The sequence below is a fragment of the Pinus tabuliformis genome, chromosome 3_2 (genome assembly GCF_031772625.1).
Source record: "Pinus tabuliformis cultivar Carrire ecotype Pingquan chromosome 3_2, CPIR1, whole genome shotgun sequence".
Taxonomy (NCBI): Eukaryota; Viridiplantae; Streptophyta; class Pinopsida; order Pinales; family Pinaceae; genus Pinus; species Pinus tabuliformis.
In genome coordinates this window covers 927,231,522-927,248,027 of record NC_142302.1, presented here as the reverse complement: position 1 = coordinate 927,248,027, position 16,506 = coordinate 927,231,522, and the positions used below count along the sequence as shown (strand labels likewise).

General features: G+C 37.9%; 1 pseudogene; it reads left to right on the top strand.

Moving 5' to 3' along the window:
• LOC149183676 (protein MICRORCHIDIA 6 pseudogene) overlaps positions 1-15,669 on the top strand; it is a 37,430-nt pseudogene extending 21,761 nt beyond the window's left edge.
• The last annotated feature ends 837 nt before the right edge of the window (positions 15,670-16,506 follow it).

Here is a 16,506-nt window from a genome sequence, read left to right as displayed (position 1 = left end):
TCGGCTTCAATCAGGTTGTAGGTACCTTGCCAAGTAGTTCTGACGAGACCCGAACATGTAGTATCAGATATCAATCCCTTCTTTTTGTCAGCGACAGCTTGTCCTGCAGCTGGCGCAGCAGAAGCGCCTGTGGTCTTCTTGGATTTCTTCCCCATTTTGCTTGAGCTTTCTCCTTTGGATGAATTCTGCACAGAGGCGAAAATAAACGTAACACAGAGAAATGGCAATGAAAACTTCAAAGTGATGAGATATATTGACTGATGCGTAATAAGGGATTAGCTTTTAAAATGGGCGCAGATACAATCCATGGGAGGATTTTAGGACTTACGATCACATTAAATGGCCGTTTAAAACCTGCCAATCTTAAATGCCCATTATATCATTAATCGGCCGAATGATTCATTTAAGCGTGCTGTGGATGTTTTGGCGGTTGCGCAGGTGAATCATTGTTGGACGGATCAAGCCTTTAATATGAAATAAATCGTGATATCCCTTTATTCCAACGGTTTTTTGAAATCTGCGCTTTATCGCAATCGGCGATCGGGGCAAACTTAAACCTTTTATATTGCCATCTTTTGGAAACCCCGATAGCCGATAGCGATATCGCATCGCATCGGGAGTATTGGCATCATATGAGATATGTATTGTATATCGCCGATCGCCGATCGCCGATATCGCATCGCATCGGGGGTATTGGCATGGGGGCGCTTTAAAATGTGCATCGAGTATTGCCGATTGCCGATTGCGATATCGCATCGCATCGGGGTGAAAGGCTTGGGGCGCTTTAAGACTGCGTATAGAGTATCGCCGATAGCCGATAGCGATATCGCATCGGCGGAAACCAATATGTCACTTATTTGTGTTCTCTATGTCATTGCGATATGCGATCTTGCGATCACTTTATCGCAATGATAAAAGATTGTTTTATTTGATCAAAATGGGTTTTTTAAAAGGTTTTTATATAATGTTTTCATTTGGTTATCGGACCTTTTTGAACAATACAATATTGATACCAATTAACTTCTAAAGGGACCCATTTCATATGATAATTTTGTAAATAGAGATGATATGAAATGGGGGGGGTTGTTGTAGAGCACAACAATTGGCGATTCGCTGGAAGAACCAGTTATCTTTGAAAAGCATAGAAATACTTAAACTTTTTCAAAATAGAGTTCTAATCAAAGGGGAAAATTCCAATATAACTAGGTATATATGCATTCCAAGTAAAATGAATCTATTTTTGCTAATTTCCTCTCTTTTTTTAAGAAAATAGTTACATTCTAAGTTTTAAATAGGCCTCAATTGGTTTATAATGATAAAATAGAAAACTTTTCCAAATCAGCTTTATAGTGAACTCTTCTGTCATAGGTAGAGCCTCTGCTACCAGCAAACGTTTATAGTTTCGACAGGGATACCTTTTAACCATGTTATTGTCCATTGTTCCATCCAATTAAGAGTGTGATTAACAGAATGAATTCAAAACATGTTTTCATATTTTTTATTTCATTTCCTTTTTCTGTTATTGATAAGATAAAAAGCCATTGTCCTGGTTTGGTGGCCAGCTATTGACAATGCCATTCACTGGTAGTAATCTAACTGAACAAGCTGGCTCGTGATGAGACCCTTTGTCTTATAATTCTAAGCCATTACCTTGTTTTGGTATGCAGTATTGGTAATGTCGGTTAAACTATTTTCCCGATGATCATGGTAAGCAGGCTTGTAATAAGACCTCTTATCTTTTATATCAAATATTTTAGAATTACACTCCGAGTAATCATAAACTTTAGTGAATGGGATGAACAATCTTCTCCTTAAGAGTAAATGGATGACAGGGTAAGAGTTGAAGATGCTGAAATTGGATTAGCTTCTATCTTGATATTGATAACCTTTCGAGACCAATTTGAAAACAGAAAATGATTTACAATACTTCTAAACTTTGAGAGGGGTTCACAAAACTTGAAATGTGGTTTCAGAATACAATGATACCTAATTTCCTAGAAATTATCTCTTTTGGTTGTGAGCTCTATTATTTAAAAGCAAATATCACAGTACTTATGTGGATCAAGTTTTTAATCACAACAAAGGTCAATGGAAGATACCTTACAACATTATTTTCTACAAATCCTACAAACTACAAAACTCTATCAAACTGAAAGGAGAAGGGGTTACCTCCTCAATTAAAGAATTTCTTCAAGATAAGGCCATTAACAGGGAGAGAATCTCTCAAACCTGATAAACCTTGCAATATGAAGGTTGAATGGCCTATCTTCTCACAGATCTGAAATGGTCCAAGCCACATCTTCTGGAACTTGGTGTGTTTTCCGTTGTCCTCATGGGCTTTGTCCCATTTCAGAACTAAATCACCGACTTGAAATTGTTTTGAAACGGATGAGACTGAATCAAAAGTTTCCTTGATGACTTGCTCATGTTTGGCATGAATAACTCTAGCTTTTTCTCTTTCCTCTTCTAATTTTAGAATTTGATCATGTCTAAGTTGAATAGAAGAGGACGAACTTTCCTCAATGAACTGAACTAGGGCTAGAGAAGGAAGAACAAGATTTGTGGGCAATACTGCTTCCTTTCCATACACAAGGTTGAATGGGGAAGATCCTATAGAAGCTTTCTGTGTTATCCTATCAGCCCATAATGCAAACATTAGGGATTTGTGCCAGTTTTTATGATTCTGTTCGATAGTTCGCTTAATGATCTTGATCAGATTCTTATTAGTAGACTCTGTTAAACCATTACCCTGGGGATAGTAATTAGCAGAATATTTCAATTTAAATCCTCTTTTAATAGCGAAATCAAACATAGCATTGCCTGAGAAATAAGATGCATTATAAAAAACAAGAGCATTTGGAACACCAAACCTGGTAATGATGAATTGATCTATGAACTCAATGATTGCTTCAGAATTTGTTGTCCTCAAAGGAATTGCCTCAACCCACTTAGTAAAATAATCGGTAGCAGTAAGGATATACTTATGTTGTTTGGAAGATGGTGGAGTAATTTCCCCAATGATGTCCAATCCCCATTGCTCAAATGGTTGTTCAATGTTGACCGGTTGCAGAGGGAAAGCTGGTTTTCGTTGTCTTCCACTAGAAGTTTGACAATTAAGGCATTTCCTTACATACTCGTGGGCATCTCTAAACAGAGTGGGCCAATAGTATCCAACATGAATAATTTTGTGAGCTGTTGTGTCAGCTCCAAAATGTTCTCCTGCTGGTCCATCATGTAACTCCTGCAAAACCTTTTGTGCTTCAAGTTTCTCAAGGCATCTTAATAAGATTGAATCATAATTATGTCTAAAAAGCACATCATCAATAATTGTGAAATTTTTCGCTTTTAACCTTATGGCCCTTTTGTTTTTGTAAGACAGGTTAGGAGGTGCATATCCATTTTTCAAATAAAAGATTAAATATGCATACTATGACTCAGAATCAGTAATACTTATCTGATTGATTTCTTCAGTTTGATCTGTATCACCTGATTCTGGAATGTTGGATGCTCCTGCCAATAACCTGCAAAAACCTTGGCCCCTAACAATCTTTGCTGGCCTAATTTCTAAGTCATATTCTTGAAGCGCTGTGACCCAGTTTGCCCTTTTTTCACCCAGTTCTTTTTGGATTAATAGTTGCCTAACTGCAGGGAAAGGAACTATGAATTTTGTGTGGGTTTTCAAAAGGAAGGGTATATAATGTTTGACCGCTTTAAATACAACAAAGGCTTGTTTTTCTACCTCGGAATAATTCAATTCAGCACCCTGAAGACTTGAGCTAAAAAATGAAATGGGTGCTTCTAGATTGTGATCATTTAGTTGCGTGAGTACTGCAGCATAAGACAAGTTGGATGCGATGGTATACAATGTAAAATGATTAGAAAATTTTGGAGTATTTAAGGTTGGGGCATTGATTATTGATTTCTTGATTAGATCAAAAGCTTCTTTTTCTGCTGATCCCCACTTAAAGACTGAATTTTTCTTAATCATTGTTTGAAGTGGCAAAATAATTTGAGAAAAATTTGGAACAAATCTTTTAACAAAATTGATCTGGCCTAAAAATGACTGCATCGATTTTTTATTGTGTGGGAAAGGGATTTCAGGGATTTCTTTGATCCGATTAGGATCAATATAAATGCCATCTTTGGACACAATAAAACCCAAGAGCTTCCCTTGATCAAGAGCAAAGAAAGACTTTCTAGGGTTAAGAGAAATACCATATCTTTTGCAACGTTGAAAAATTTGATTTAGATCATGCAAATGATTATACCTCTCCTTAGAGAATACAGTAGTATCGTCTAGATAGACGACTACTGTTCTATTAATCAACCCTTTAAAAGCTATATCCATAGCTTTTTGGAATGTCGCTCCTGCATTTATAAGTCCGAAAGGCATTTTCTGATATGCATATGTTCCCCATTTTGTTCTGAATGTGGTTTTAAGCTGGTCATCAGGATGAACCAGGACTTGGTTATATCCTAAGAAACCATCTAGAAAGGACATCAATTCAGAGCCTGCTACTGATTGAAGTATTTGCTCCATAGTAGGTAGTGGGAAATTGTCTTTCAAGCTTGCTTTGTTCAAATTTCTGAAATCGATACAAATCCGAATGTCGCCATTTTTCTTTCTGACTGGAACCATATTGGAGACCCAGTTTGAGTGTCGAACTGGAAAAATAATCTTGGCTTTCAAGAGTTTGTTAAGTTCAGTCTTTATTTGACTCTCTAAACTTGGATGTATTTTTCTTAACTTCTGCTGAATCGGTTTCTGATTAGAAAGCATTGGAATGGTATGCTGGATAATGGATGTATCATATGTCTTCAAATCATCGTATTTCCAAACAAAGACCTGTTTATTTTTCCTTAACAGTCTAATGAATGCCTCCTTCTCTTCCAAGGAAAGTCCTAGTCCTAAGTTAATGTTTTGAGGAGTTTGCTCGGTGCCAAGATTTATCAATTCAAACCTAAGGGTAGAACTTTGGAGCTTTGCATTAGTTACATGTTTAAACCTGTCTTTGATATCATAAAGATCCTCGAGCTTTACCACTGGCTTAGGGATTGAATTTTCCTGAGGTGTTTCTTTCATTTGTAGGTCATGGTCATTTTCCTTAATAATTTGATCGTCATAGGACTTTTCAGAAGTTAGAAATTGTAAAATATCCTCATCATGGTTGAATACCCTCCAATTAGTGACATTGTCAGGAATTGAGGGTCTAAAAAGCAATTCTACGGAAAATCTATCTGGGCTGTAGTCCTCAGAAGGTAGGAGCTTGGAAGCTACATTGGCTAGGAGATCGACTGCCGAGTTTTGAGACCTAGGGATGGAGGAAATGTTGAATGCAGAAAAGTGCGAGGTAAGTTCTTGTACTAGCGATTGATAATGCTTGAGGTGATTTGAAAGACAATGGATTGCATTCCTCACCTGTTTAACAATAATTTTAGAATCACCGAATACTTTTAGATATTGCACTTTAAGGCCAATTGCTTTATATAGTCCCTGGACTAAGGCTTCATATTCAGCTGTATTGTTAGTGCATTCAAATTCTAGCCTACAGGCCAGCATTGTCTTTTCCCCTTGTGGACTAACCAAAATACATCCTGCTCCTGAGCCCTCACTAGATTTGGACCCATCAAAATATAATGACCAAAATAAAGAAGTATTAATAATTGTATTTATAGTTTTCTCAGTATCATTGAAACATCTTGATCGATCTGTTTGTGAAAAATTTTCGATCTGAGATGTAGAATGGTTTACTGAGAACGGAGAGGGTTGGGCAACGAAGTTTCCAAAGAATGACTTTGATGAATAATTCCCTAAAATGTTGTTGTTGAATGCTACCGGCTGGTTTTGTTGTTCGAATTCTGTAACTGTATGGGTCATATGTTTTTCCCGATCGATCCTTATTTTATTTGGCTTACCCTTGTAGGGAAGCCACATATGTGACCAATCAGTGGAAATATACCCATGCAATTTTTCAGACCAATCCCTACTCAAAATTAAACCGTAAAATTCAGGTATATCGGCTATTAGAATATCAATCCTCTGTACTATTCTGGGATCAGCAGATAACCTAATAGTTACGGAATTAATTTCTCCCACAACCTGCACTTTGGTTCTGTCCAACTGTACAATATGGATAGCAGACTTCTGGGGTTCAATGTTCAGTTTAGAACAAACTGAAGCTGGTATTATGTTAGAAGATGCCCCAGAGTCAATCAAATAGTTGTGCAGGTTTCTGTTATAGATCTCATAGGTTAGAAGGAAGGGTGGAGTATGAGAATTTGATCTATCTCCAATAAGAACTGAAACGGTAGCTTCAACCATACCGGGGGGAGGTTGGCCTGAATCATTAGCAGCTTTAGCACTGGGAAGAGGTGTAGAAGGAACAACATTCAATTCTTTGAAAAGTAATTTCTGCTGATGCTTTAATTTACTAAGTTCAAACATAGTAATGTTTGCTTTAGTTTTCTTCATGTCATCAACGATATTGTACTCCATTGAATCAGATACCACTAATGTTTTAGATGTTGAAGGAGTATTAGAAGTTGAAGGCTGGTTTTTGGGAACTGCTGCAGGTGATTTCTTTGCAGGTATTTTTTCTTTGGTTGTAGCGGCACCTGCACTCCTTTTCTTTGATGTTGCCTGGACAGGTTCGGAAGTACTTTTACTCCTAGTGGTGACTGGGAATGCTTCTTCTTCATTATCGGAATCGGAGTTGGGGAGTATAAAATCCCACATTCAATGACATTCTACTACTTCTTCTTCATCATCAATTGGTGAGCTTGTTTCCTCTTCCTCTTCTTCTTGCTCTGAATCTGCATTAGATATGACATTCGGTGGCTTTGATTCATTTTTCTTATAAGCCCTAAAGGGTCTTTTGGTTGAGGTTTCAGCTACCTATTTCTTTATTTCAACCATTTCATTTTATAAAGTTTTTAGGACTTTTTGCAAACCCTCCATGTCGTATGGGTCTTTTGGGGTTTTCTTTCTTGAGTCCTCTTTGAAAGAGACTTTTTTGGCTTTTCTGTCTTCCAGAGCAGCTTTCTTTTCTAGAGCATTAATGCGATTTTCCAAAGCAAGTGCTTCTCTCATGTTTTCAGCTAAGGTAGGTTTCCCAGCCCTGTCTACAAAAATGGCTATATTGGCAGGTAGGGCGGTGATATACCATTCGCTTCGAATTTGTTCACTTGGTTTGGAGGCTGTAGGGATTTTATTCAGGAGTTTATTGAAGTGGGCATTAAATTCTTTAATTGGTTCCCTATGCTCTATTCTCAGATTGGAGAGATCGTTTATTAGGGTATCCAAAGACCTATCATCTCCATATTTGGTAAGAAACTGCTCTTGGCAAGTGTTCCAACTAGTAATTGAACCAGAAGGTAAAGAAAAATACCAGGATCCTGCTGATCCTTGCAAGGTATATGGAAAAAGTCTAACAACAACATCTTGTTCTGTTACTCCTTTCAAGTTGACTGCCAACATGAAATTATTAATGTGTTCCTCAGCCTGGGTCCCATCATCTGGGTTAAACTTGGGTAGCCATTTTTCAGGAGCATCTGGTAATGGATGCAATGTTGTAGGCATGTTGACTGCACCAGGCCTGGTCCATGGATCTGCCATTGTAATAGCAGCAGTGGTTGATACTACTGTTGGAATTCCAGATGTCTAGGAAGGAAATAATGTTGAGGAGTGAGCAGGTTGGATTGTTGAAGCTCCTAATCCCTGATGAACAACAATATGTAATGGGGGAGTGGATGGTTGACTTTGCAGAGGGGAAGATGCAATGGAGGATGTGGATGAAAGCTCTTCACTGTCAGATCCTTCAGTATATTTCTTTGCCTTTTTCCTTTTGCGTAAAGGGAACTCAGTGGGTTCAATATCAAGCTTTTCGCTCTGAAGTCTGGTGAGAGGGTGAGGTAAATTGAACTGCGAAGTCGCACTGCTTTGTGATACCTCAGATTTCTGTGGTGGAATCGAGAAGCTCTGAAGTTTGTGGATAAGAGACTAGACTTCAGGCGATTCAAGACTTAATTGTTCTGGAGTATGATGGGTTTGAGCAGTGGTAGTTGATTCCTCTTCTTCTTGTTTGGATACTGGAGAACCAGTATGCAAATAGGAAGATTGAGGGGATACGGAGGGAGAATTACTCTTAGAATGGCTTATAGATTTTGGTTTATGTGCCATTCACAGTTGGGCCCTCCTTCTAGCGCCAAAAATGTTGATGCCTCGAAAATCGTTGCACCAACATTGGGGATAACCACCCGGTCCAGACCTAGTACAGCTCCTTTTCCGTTTGGAATAGTGGCTCCGACTGGGGATAATGGGACCAGTTTCCCAAAAGTGGATAAACGGGGTGAATGGATGATTTATTAACTAAGCTAGTGATGGGCGAATAACTAAATCTATTAACAAGAATACAAGAATTATGACCTATCCCGAGAACCTATTGAGCTTTAAAGTGTAGCGCTTGATGGTCTGTGTCTATAGACAAGCATATAGATGACTCCATCTAACAGACATGGATATTATTTCATTCAAGATTACTGTGCCTAAATAGTTAAGCAAAGCAATTAAAGAGATATTACTACACTCATCATTTATATCATCGACACATACATGGTTAAAAGAAAAGCATACCATAAAACATCCAATAGTGGAAGGAATATAGAACTGTTGTTAAAGCACATGCATATAATCAATAATAGCAAGGATAATCAAATAACAATTCACATGAAAGGAATGAATTCAGACATAGATAGAAATACCATATGAGCTGCTTTGACACTCCCAATATCAATCGCTACTTGTAATTCTTTCTTCAACGCAGAAACATTTTCCATACAAAGACAATAGTGCACAATTGCATAAAAAGCTTCCTTATCGAATTAAGAATAACTGGTCCAGTTTCATAAAAGAATATGACTGAAGCACAATAGTGCAACTTCAGCCTTTAAGTCAGGTACAAAACTTTACGACCCTTTCCAAAACAATGAAAGGGTCTATAAATACTTAATTAATCTATCTATCTATAAAACAGAAATCCTACTTAATTGGTATCAATAAATCTTGATCCTATTTTTCTTCAGCGATCTGGCAGTCGGCGGCATGATTCATCAAGTAGGCTGCTTGCCTTTAAATCTGAGCTAACTTATCGCAAGCATTGGCTCTACTTCAGGTGGTTTTATGAGGCGCGAGCTGAGCTGGGCAGCATAGGTGGCATCCTGAATATCGGGAATAATATACCCGATTGCATCTGTTAGGCACTTGAGGGCGGCTTTCTGTGTGTGCGGCTTTACCAGGAAGAACCAATATGTGTCCCAAGTTAAACTGTTAATCCCAGCGATTAACCTCCCCTTTTCTTCCAGATCTGGATAACATGATTGCTCCAATGTTTTCATTGTTGTCAACTTTCCTGGTGTGCATTGGGAAATCATGTTTGATAAGTAGAGAGTGTTATTGACCAATTCAACTAAATTTCTAGAAGTTGATTTACATCTTGAAACCGCCCTCTCTGCTTTCATTAACTGGGACTGCCATTCAGTGAAGAGTATATCTTTGTGTGATTCTAAGATCCTGGGTAAATTGGCCGCTTGTCCTTGGTCAGAATCTTGCCAGTCGAGAAATGCAGCTATCGTTTCTTCAGCTTGATCCAATTCAGTCCTGGCCTTGTCTACTTGCTTACTTATAGATGCCGTTAATTCACATAGTGGCTCTGCCTGGGCTATTTGTTGACACATAAGCTTAATTTGGGATATTAATGCAGTATTTATTTGTAATGCTTCTGCTCTAAATTCAGCCACTTGTGGAACACCCTTTGTTTTCTTGAGCTATGATGATAATTGAGCAATTTGCTCACCTTTTGTTTTCATCATTTGCTCGTTCGCTGCCTTCAATTGTGCCAATGCCTCTGATAATTCCTTCTATTTCTGGATTGCGCTTTGGTCAATCCTTTGTTTTTCTGCCTGTAATTGTTGTGTTAGTTGACTGTTCACTTGCTGCTGTGTCAAAAATTGCTGCTCTGCCTGCTCCGCTTTCTGCTTTGCTTCAGTTAACTGTGCATGTAATGAGAAAATCTCTTGATCCTTTGTTTTCGGTAAAAGGCTTACCTCCGATGCCTTGTCTATTGTCGCTGCCGAATAAGCTCCTGCATACTGTGACAGTTTTGTCAGGTCATCGGAGGGGTCAAATTCCTCCTTCCAAACTACATTGCCCGTGACAGTTTGCTTCAGGAAAAGGGAAGGTTGATCAGTCCTTCTTCTTTTCCTTTGTCGTTTAACCACCGCTTTATGCCTTGGGCTGTAGAAAACATCCAGGGGAGGAATATCTTCTACCTGCAAAATGATTTGGTTGGAGGGGTCCTTTGGTATTACCTCTACCTCTTTAGAAATGGGTGGGCCGCTGGTTCCACTTAGAACCTGTGGTGAAGTGATATCCTGTGTATCCGTTACCTTTGAAGTGTCTGTGTCCTTTGAGCATTCCAAACCACTGATAATGGAATCAAATTGCTTCCATTCCTGGAGCAATTTAGGGTCAATATGAGTATCTATATTGACATCAATGGTGGTTTGTTTTTCCTTTTCAGCTTGGGTCTCCTTCCGCACTTTTTCTTGCTCTTTCTTCTGCCTTTCCTCCTGCTCTCTCTTCTGCTTTTCCTCATGTTCTTTCCTCTGATTTTCCTCTTGTTCTTTCTTCCGATTTTCCTCCTGTGGCTTCTCTTGTTCTTTCGTTATAACTGGAGGTTCCTTTGACTGTTGCCGATCAGGCTCGCTTGACGATGTCGCTGGGGTTGTTGCTAATAAATCTAGAGGCAGAGTTTGCAACCTCTGTTCTCTAAGTTTATTAAATTCAATCAACCCTTCATCATTATATTTCACTTTGGCGAATGCTTTAACCTGATTTATTGTCTCAGCTGAAGAGAACAGGTCGTCAAACATATCTTCTTTATGATCAAATTTTGTCAATTTGGCCTGTTCTAGTGCAGTATAGGCAACTTTGTTTGGATCAAACTGCCTATTTGGGAGAGTCACCAGAGTTAATGATTTAATCTTCGTGGCTTCCTTTTCTGCATGTTTGAGATCATGCAGAGTATAGACACCACATCTCAAGGGAAAAGAGGGCCAGCCCTGCTTCTTATTTTTCTTGAGAGTCTGTGTAACACTCTCAGCCATAATCTGGTAAGAGATTTCTCTTGCCAACAGTTTATCTGGTATGTATAAAGGGAGAACATGAGGTTCGGCTTGGCTACCGAAAACTCTTATATAAGTGAATTTCTCCTCCCCGAACCATCTACCTATTGAGGTTAAATCAATTCCGGCTTGATAAGAAATCTTTGGAGCGGGTTTATCAAAAATAGAATAATAAACAGGTAACATAAAGCCATTGCAGACTTGGTACAAATGGTGCTTATAAGAGGATTTCCATAACTTCTGATGGTATACGTGAATAGGCATGGGGTCTTGTGGTTTCCACCTCCAGCCGAGCACGGGAAATTCAGAATTGAAACACAATGTATCTAAAATATATGCACTGTAATAGAATGGGGGGATTATCCTTTCGGAGATGTGAGTCTTACTCCTAAAGTCAAGAAGAGCTGTGGCCAGTTTATCTGAGAGAATAGTGGCCCAATCCATTATCACACTGTTGCATGCTGCTTCCATTAGGGGAACCATTTCTATAGTGAAATTAGCAAAGTCGTGCAATCCCCATAATCTAGACATCATTATTCCAGCGTAGCAATAAGGAGAAGCTAGGGAATCAACCAAGTACTTACCGGAAGACTCATGTTTGTGCTTTGCCGGATTTTGTCTCCAATCCTGGATGGGTTCGGATTCAACTTCGTTCTCGTTTGAGAATTTTTCCAGGAATGCCTTATTGTATATCTTCTCTGGCTCGGGAAAATGATACATTTTCCTTAGATAATCCGCCCTGAATGACCCGAAAATTATCCCGTCTCTAGTGCTGAAGGTTCTATCCAGGACTGGGATTTCCTCAATTGCCCACCGCACTACATCAGTATATGGGAGAATTTGTTCCCTAGCTGCTATCCGATGAAGGAAAGAGTCATCTAAGTCCTTTAGAGTACCCTCCGATTTTCGAGTTAAATCTACAGTGGCTTGTACTATTGTTTCTGTTGGTTCTTCGGCTTCAATCAGGTTGTAGGTACCTTGCCAAGTAGTTCTGACGAGACCCGAACATGTAGTATCAAATATAAATCCCTTCTTTTTGTCAGCGACAGCTTGTCCTGCAGTTGGCGCAGCGGAAGCGCCTGTGGTCTTTCTGGATTTCTTCCCCATTTTGCTTGAGCTTTCTCCTTTGGATGAATTCTGCACAGAGGCAAAAATAAACGTAACACAGAGAAGTGGCAATGAAAACTTCAAAGTGATGAGATATATTGACTGATGCGTAATAAGGGATTAGCTTTTAAAATGGGCGCAGATACAATCCATGGGAGGATTTTAGGACTTACGATCACATTAAATGGCCGTTTAAAACCTGCCAATCTTAAATGCCCATTATATCATTAATCGGCCGAATGATTCATTTAAGCGTGCTGTGTATGTTTTGGCAGTTGCGCAGGTGAATCATTGTTGGATGGATCAAGCTTTTAATATGAAATAAATTGTGATATCCCTTTATTCCAACGGTTTTTTGGAATCTGCGCTTTATCGCAATCGGCGATCGGGGCAAACTTAAACCTTTTATATTGCCATCTTTTGGAAACCCCGATAGCTGATAGCGATATCGCATCGGGAGTATTGGCATCATATGAGATATGTATTGTATATCGCCGATTACCGATCGCCGATATCGCATCACATCGGGGGTATTGGCATGGGGGCACTTTAAAATGTGCATCAAGTATTGCCGATTGCCGATTGCGATATCGCATCGCATCGGGGTGAAAGTCTTGGGGTGCTTTAAGACTGCGTATAGAGTATCGCCGATAGCCGATAGCGATATCACATCGGCGGAAACCAATATGTCACTTATTTGTGTTCTCTATGTCATTGCGATATGCGATCTTGCGATCGCTTTATCGCAATGATAAAAGATTGTTTTGTTTGATCAAAATGGGTTTTTTAAAAGGTTTTTATATAATGTTTTCATTTGGTTATCGGACCTTTTTGAACAATACAATATTGATACCAATTAACTTCTAAAGGGACCCATTTCATATGATAATTTTGTAAATAGAGATGATATGAAATGGGGGGGGGTTGTTGTAGAGCACACCATGTTCTTATCATAACAACCTAGGATTATGCACTATATCCATGCCTGCATCATACATATTGCAAAATATTATAGTGGAGCCTAAAAGTCTGTTGCTAAGTTTATCCAACTTATACCTAAGAAAAAAATTAAGCGCCATTAATATGTTATTTATTTCCTCAATGTATTCTCTTTGGTGCTCTTACACTCCCACAAGAAATGAGTGCACATCCCAGAGGCCCTAATCCCCCACACACAAATTTCTCGTGCTCGCATTATGTAGATGTTGCAGAATCATAAATATACTTAGAATTAAATTCAACAAGAATCATAAATACACACAAATTGGATGCACACAAATTGTTATTCGACTCAACAAGACCGAAATGATTATTATTGGTGTTTTCAAGAAACCTGAGATTAGGAGAATAACTAACTTCCACATACCCTAAACCCTGAACACGAATATTTTTAGGATAATTGACAAAAATAATGAAATGATTATTATTGGTATTGTCAAGAAACCCTATATTAAAGAGAATAACTGACTTTTACACACCCTAAACCGTGAACACGAAGATTTGCAGGATAACTGACCTCAACTTCTTTGTTGATGGCATCAACAAGTAATTGGTTGAATTCCCCAGGCATAAGAAGCACAGGAAAACCAAAAACGTGCATCGTAGAATGTTTGGGACCATTGGATGAAAAGGAAAAATATTTCCATAGTAGTGGTTGCCAAAAATGAAAGAGAATCATGAAAATCCAAAATAGTTGGAGTCTATGGCTCTCCCTCGAGTGAAATTTTGTCACATGTGAACTATGTATGTGATCTACAGGGTAGAGATGTTTCCATAGTAGTTTCTTGTGAAGGAAGGGAGAGAGAGCCCACGCTAAGGGGATGAAATATGGAGTGCGAGATGAGTTTTTATTTTTCTTTTTTGTTGTAGTTTAAGACCATTTTTTTTTTTTTTTTTTAATTTCATCTTAATTTAAGACAATTAAATATAAATTTATTTGTTTAATACAAAATTAAGGTTTTGTCTTAAATAATCATATTAAACACCCATGTGGTGTATTAATGTATCTCAACAAGAAAGGGTATCTACACACCAAAATATTTTTGCAAGAGAATATGATAGGTCTAACCAAGCAATGTAAGAGAATGATCAGATACTAAATAGGAAAGGAGAACAACAATGATTAGTAACTTCTTTAAGGCCTAGTCCATTAGGCCAATTGTTAGGAAAATTGCAGAATAATACTGATATTATTAGAGAAATTTTGGAATTCCTAGCAAATGATCAAACCATAGGCATACATATATTCATCTCTTCAATGCAAAATCAGTTTGGAGTTCTTCCCTGAGAAAATCACTAGTTTTGGAGAGCAAGGGATTATGATGTTCAATCTACGCAAAAAAGAACTATAACAGGTGGAATGGACCATGTTCATGTACACCCTAAATTTCTTCATTCTAATGCAACTTCCCACAAATGGGAATTTAGAGCAATTCCAGAGCTTATGAGGGCTCTCACTATCAATATTATACTTGGACAAAAAACTTGGCCACAATATTGCAGTGGTCTCCCTATGCATCAGAAACTGAGCTTATGAAGCAGTTCGATGACATTGGTCCTCATGGAACAAAAATTATTGTTTACAACCTTTGGCTTAATGATGATGGCATCCTGGAGCTTGATTTTGACACAGATAAGGAGGATATAAGATTGCGAGGTGGACTGAAGTCAGGAACAAAACATGCTACTGAATTGATTTAGTCACATATTTCTTACCGTCATTTATATTCATTACGTGCCTATGCATCTATTCTTTATCTGAGGAAGATGCCAAATTTTCAAATCATTCTAAGGGGAAAGCTAGTTGAATATCATAGTTTAGCTGATGATCTAAAATTTTCCAAAGTAATAATCTACAAGCCACAACTTGGTGTTGGGATGAAAGAGGTATCGGTTGCAAAACAATAGGATTTACAAAGGAAGCTCCTCTCATTAATGTTCACGGGTTCAATATTTATCATAAAAATCAGCTTATTATGCCATTTTGGAAGGTTTGGCAAGACAATAGTAGTAGAGGAAGAGGTGTAGTAGGTGTTCTTGAAGAAAAATTTCATAGAACCTACACACGATATAAATTATTTTGAAAAAATTACATTCCTCCTATGGTTAGAGTGAATACACAAGTAGGTGGATCTTAATTTATGGAGCGACAATTGTGATAAAATTGGATATCAAGGAAAGAATGAGTCAAAAAGAGAAGATCCACAGAGTGATTTATCTTCAATTCAAAGTCCTTTTCCATTGTCAAGTGTTGTTCGAGGATTGACAAGTGTTGTTCTAGGAGTATCATCTCAGCAAATTTCAAATAGTGAGGGCATGGTTCACTTGACAAATCTTGTTCACAATCTTCAAGATGTCACTATTGGGAAGGAACTACAATAAGTTTCAGGTACGTAAAACAAATTACTTAATAACATTCATTAGGAAAATATGACAATATAAAAATATTCATGAGGTGAGAGAAATATTTTCATGAACAAATGGAGTTAAACCATATGATTACAAAGTTGGAGGCTGAATTGAAGGATGGGAAACAAAAATTTGCACAACTTGTATCAAATGTGGAAGCCCAAAAAAAGCAAAGACTAGAGAGATTGATGAAAGTACATGGATAATAATGAGAGACTTTTGAAAGAAAGAGAAGTGAAGCATTTAACATAATCCATATAATGTAAAAAAATTTGATAACTATACCCACTTTACCACTCAAGGCTATCTAGAAGCGACTAGGACACATACCCTTGCAGATATGCTCCCTCCCTGAGTTTTCTTTTTACAAAATTCAAACCATATCTCAAGGACTCCACAACAATATAATTCTAGTAAATATGATAGATCCATGTCTACATACTACCTTTACTTAAGATAACAGACCAAAAAAATGCATGCATTTGCAGAGCAAGCATAGAACGGGGTAGAGAATAACACAGATGAGTAAAACTAGTAAGTCATTTATTTAGTTGCACAAGTAGTTCATAATTAAAAAACTTTCTTCAAAAATAATGCACAAAATGCATGAGTGACATTCAAGCATCATTTGACTCTGTCATTCAAAATAGGCTAGTTTTCATCAAGACATTCTTCTTTGATTCTCATCACTTCATGTAAAAACTCAAATAGAAAATACACAATCTAAAGCCAACGATAATAACCTATTCCTAAATTTAATTATGAGCTATTTATTAAAATTACAAGCGGAAATTGCTCATGAGGGTTCTA